This window comes from Camellia sinensis, chromosome 3 (assembly GCF_055761805.1).
Source record: "Camellia sinensis isolate YWXY chromosome 3, ASM5576180v1, whole genome shotgun sequence".
Classification (NCBI taxonomy): domain Eukaryota; kingdom Viridiplantae; phylum Streptophyta; class Magnoliopsida; order Ericales; family Theaceae; genus Camellia; species Camellia sinensis.
The window spans coordinates 203,916,560-203,921,721 of NC_138963.1; the positions used below are offsets into that span (position 1 = coordinate 203,916,560).

The window sequence follows — 5,162 nt, forward strand, 5'->3', positions numbered from 1 at the left end:
TCGCCTTCGCCGAATTCCCAGTTACCTTGGATAACAACCATAACATCGTCGACTCACTTCCCAGAACTGGAAAGCATAGTCACTAATTGATGGTTGATGTCCTTGGCCCTAAGGAAATAACGTCCGTGCCGACCAGAAGACTTGGCCAAGGCATAACAGTGCCAAATAGCAGGAATGCTGAGGTTAATCCTAAGGCGACGGTTTAGCTCTATAATCCCCATTACGATTCTAAAAAAGTTGACATTGGGTTGGGAAGGGATTAGACCCTAATGGCAAAGCACAGCCCTAAGGAATGGGTGAAGGGGGAAACGGACTCCACCCTCTGCGATTGATAGAAGAGGGAAAACGATCGTGGTTTCATCAGCCCTCTCCATATCGAGGGTGCCGCCATCAGGAATGGAAAAATGGCGTCGAAAGCCAGAAATTCGATCCGAGGAGAGGAGATATTTCAAATGTTTTGCCATTTCCTTCAGCCTATAGAAATATGCTAAACCAAAAACACACCAGGAAAAAGGATTCAAAGCAGAGAAGGAGAGAACTTACAAGAGACGAAGAGGATGGTGAAAGAAAGGAAGTTATAGAGATAATTCAGAAGACAGTCCAGCGACAAGCACCTAAAATGTGTATGTATTTGAAAAGACGTCGAAATTTTAAATCACAATAAATAGAAGTGTACGACGGGGCGAGAAGTTGAAATGATAACCGAGAGGCGTGTGCGCAACCATCTGCGTTGGAATGAGGTCAGCCGCCGAATTTCGGTTCTGACTTTTCGAGTTCGAAACCAAACACTCCAGCCAACTGTCGTTAGTGGAGTGCTTGGGGAGAAATTGTGGGGGCCAAATATTGGGAGTCGAAAAAGGTCGAATGCTTGAACTTGGAGAGTCAAAATATGTATAGCACTCGGCCCCATCTCGCACGTTCAAATCCTACCCTATTCGGCCAAATAGCCGGTTGAGCGAGGGGCCGAGTGAAAAGTAGTTTGCTACAAAAGAAGCCGAATAACGAATTGAAAGTGGGCCCAATCTAGAGGCCCAAGAAAGAAAAGATATACATAGAAGAACATCAGCCAGAAAGAGGTATGTGAGAATCATTACGCTTAACTTAAAATACAAGTAATCCAGAGAGTAGAGACTGACTTACCCGTCGGAGTGCTAATGCCGGCACCTCCGACAGGAGTGTTTATTCATTTTCAATTGACTAGCTAAGGATCACGAGCGTCCCCCAGGATCGAAAGAGTATTTCCAAACCGCTTCCCCACAATTTGAAATTCTTGTTTAGAGACCTTCAAAACTATATATTATGGGTCTAATTTCGATTTAAGGTTGAAAAGAAAACACAAGCCCTAATTTTGGATGAAAGTTAAAGCATGGAAGCGAATTGACAGGCGCTAACATCATCATGACACGTGCTGATGATGTCATTATCACACACTCAAGTGTGGACGCTAACATAAGCGCGGTTGGTAACTGCTCATGGGCAAGGGTCCTGTTTGGCTTTCCTGAAGTTTAAAATTACAGTAATTGGTTGTTAAATATTCGTTATAATTTTGATTGAAGCATGACTTATACCGTTGGATTTGTAATTCATATTTCTACAATATGTTATGGTTTTAGAATTTTTTAAAAAATAAAATATTTTTCATTAATGAATAATTCAATATTTTTACGTTAAATTACTCTTGGAAAGCATGACTTGGATTCTGAATTTGAAATTTTTACAGTAGATGTAAGAAATAGATGTATTATTGATTGATATAATGTTCTATATATTACAATGATTCATGATTCCTATATATAGAAGAGGGTGAGTGTGTAGTAGGTAAGGAGTAGGTGAAGTGGAGGTGGTAGTGGTGTAGTGGGTTAGGTTTAGTGGAGTAGGTGAGGTGGTAGTGGTGTAGTGGGTTAGGTTTAGTGGAGTAGGTTTAAGTGGGTGAAGTAGGTGATAGGTTTTAACTGCCCCCCGCAAACTCAAGGGGGATAGGAACTAGCCAACTTGAGTTTGGAGAGAGTAACAAAACAAGAAAATAGACGAATACATAAAAGAAAAGAGGATAGGAGACACTGTATGGTCGTGTCAGACCGATGGTGAAGACACTGTATGGTGGTGTCATAACGTTGTAGAGGACACTGGATGGTTGTGTCAGACCGATGTACAAGACAGTTTATGGGGTCATGTCGGACCATTGTAGCAGACAATGTTGTGATAGTTGTTGTGACAGTTTACGGAGTCTTGCTGGACCCTTGTAGAAACTAACCGAAATCAATGTCGGGACAGTTTACAGAGTCTTGTCGGATCCATGAAGGAGCTAACCGGAATCAATGTCGGGACAGTTTACAGAGTCTTGTCGGACTCTTGAAGGAGCTAACCGGAATCAATGTCGGGACAGTTTACAGAGTCTTGTCGGACCCTTAAAAAATACACTGTATGATGGTGTATATAGGCTGCCCAAATATATATATATGGATATATATAGTGAGCCCTCAAAAGTCGCGCCCTCAAAAGGCGGGCCCACTTCATCAAAAGGCGTGCCTGACAGAAAGCGTCGAGCCATCAAAAGGTAAGCCGGAGACGCGGCGAGGCACGTGAGCGACAGAGTGGCGTGTCGGCCTCGGCTATTTAACCAAGGTTGAGGCGGAGGCTGTGCAAACCAGTCTGAAACCGCCGAAAATCCTTTGAAAAAAAAACTAATCCGTTTCTGAGAAAGAGATTCTGGAACACTCTGTTGCCATTCTGTAACCAACCTTTCTCTGAAACACTCAGCAACTCATAACATGGCCTCGTCTTCCCGTTCAGCTACCCAAAATATGGCCTCTTCATCCCGTGGTCTGCTCACTCTTTTTCCCGACCTCAACGAGTCAACAAGAGAGATAACTGGTGCGGTGGCCAGTGAACCTCAACCAAGCGCCTCTGGTTTTGCTCCGTTGAACTTTCCGATGCGGTCGGTGGAGCAAAAAATGGCGGTGCAAACTGATATTGAGGCCAATCAGTATACTTTGAAGTCATGTGTGGAGACCATGACGGCGGTCACAAACCTGTCGCACCGGCTGCAGAGTAGGACAAATGAGGTGCAGCAGTTAAACGCCCAACTGGCTCTGCTCCAGCGCATGTATAAGGATGCGCGAGCAGAGATAAGTGTGCTAAAGGCGAAAAATAAGGAGCTGAAGCGGAAGGCCACCGTGATGTTCCGTTTTGGAGGTCCGCCATATTCTGTAGTGGAGGAGCAGAGAGGAGTGATCATGCCCAGTGGAGTGGGAAACACGGAGGCAGCACCGTCAAGGGCCGCCCAGGACGGAGGCAAAAAGAAAAGACCGGCGGCAGAGTAGAGAAGAAGTGAGGTCGATGTGTGGCCGCTGCAGAAAAGAAAACAAAGCTGTTGTTGTTGTTGTTTTTTTTTTTTTTTTTTTGTAGAAATGTGATGGGGGTTAATTCCCTGTCATGAATAAAACGATGTGCGGTGTGTTTTGGTTTATGATTTTTTTTTTTTTTTTAAATAGATATGTGATAAAATAAATGAAATTATAAAATCAATGGGGAACAGGTTGGCAGAAGAAAAGTTTAAAAGAAATGATGGGAAATATTAAAAGAAATGTGGGAGAAATGATGAGTGTAATGTGATGATGATAAAAGAAAATAAAAAACATGAAGAGACATGCCACGTGAGTTGAAGAATAAAAAATAAAAAAAAAGGAAAAGGTTGAAAGATTAAAAAACCAGAGGTGCATGTGTGAGTGTGTGGGTCTCTTGTTTATATTAAAAAACCAGTGTATGGGAATTTGCCTTCAGCATCAGGTTGCATCTTCTGTATCTGGGTTTTCACATAATCAAATGGTAAACTGCAGGCTGCAGCAAAGAATCCTGAAACACTACTCGCCCCTAATATTGTAGCAGCCTCACCAAAACCCACAGAATCCTTGAAGAACTCCACACTCTGGTCATATGAGGCAAGCATTCCCATATTCAGTACCATTGCTCTCACTACAGTAGGGCCTGCACCTTTCCAGAGTGCCAAAACTCCTTCATCTGCAACAATACGATAAAGGGCATGGAATGCATTCGTGTAGTTCCGGCGCTGTGCGAGAGGTAAGGTAGCATCTGCCTGCATACGAATGAGTGCTAAATCTGCTGGACTACCAACTGATGCTCCAATTGCTCCAGCAGTTAAGCCACACAAAGCCTTCTGATATAAAGGTAGGGGCTTCCCATCATTGGCCTCAATTGCTTTATTTGTCAGAATCCTAAATGATCCAAGTCGGGCAGTTGTATATGTAGCTTGTCTAAGCAGCCCAGCAGTCAGCCCCTTGTAAAAGGCACCAATACCCTCATTCTTGAACATGTTCTTTGTCACATCAGTGGCTGATCCCTGACCTAATTGAATTCTGACCTTGATCATGTCGATAGGTTGGATGACACAGGTAGCGAGCATTCCAGAGGCTCCTCCATTGACGAAAGGCTTCACGGTGGGCCAAACACCACTGGCTTTTGGCTTCGTCTCTCCCATTTCTTCTTTCTTTTTGCTAATAGTTAGCCCCCAAAATTGAACAAACAAAAAAGCAGACAGAGAGAAGAGAAAGAGCCTTCATCAAAAAACAAGAGAGAATTTTTGCAAACTAGGTGAAGGTCCGGCGGACGGCTAAGGTGAGGTTGCCGCCCGCCGGTGAAGTGAAAAAATATTAGGTTCTAAACCTGCTCTGATACCATGTAAGAAATAGATGTATTATTGATTGATATAATGTTCTATATATTACAATGATTCATGATTCCTATATATAGAAGAGGGTGAGTGTGTAGTAGGTAAGGAGTAGGTGAAGTGGAGGTGGTAGTGGTGTAGTGGGTTAGGTTTAGTGGAGTAGGTGAGGTGGTAGTGGTGTAGTGGGTTAGGTTTAGTGGAGTAGGTTTAAGTGGGTGAAGTAGGTGATAGGTTTTAACAGTAGACTACTGCTATATAATCTTATTTACTGGTATTTTTTTTTTTTTTTGTATTTTTTCAGATTTTCTAATATTTATTTCTAATTTTTTGTGTAATTATTAATTACTTGTAATTCTAGAAAATTTCAAAAAATTGTAGAACTTATAGAAATATGTCATGGCATTATTTAAATACAACATATATCATGTTAAGTTCTTTTAAATGATTAGAACTCATAGTATGTTGTTATTTTAAA

General features: G+C 42.2%; 1 pseudogene across 1 annotated transcript; it reads right to left on the minus strand.

The window, feature by feature from the left end:
• Positions 1 to 3,657: 3,657 nt before the first annotated feature.
• On the minus strand, positions 3,658 to 4,749 carry LOC145823043 (mitochondrial dicarboxylate/tricarboxylate transporter DTC pseudogene; annotated as a pseudogene). Its single transcript, XR_014365126.1, has one exon. The product of XR_014365126.1 is annotated as a mitochondrial dicarboxylate/tricarboxylate transporter DTC pseudogene (transcript).
• Between the last annotated feature and the right edge of the window lie 413 nt (positions 4,750 to 5,162).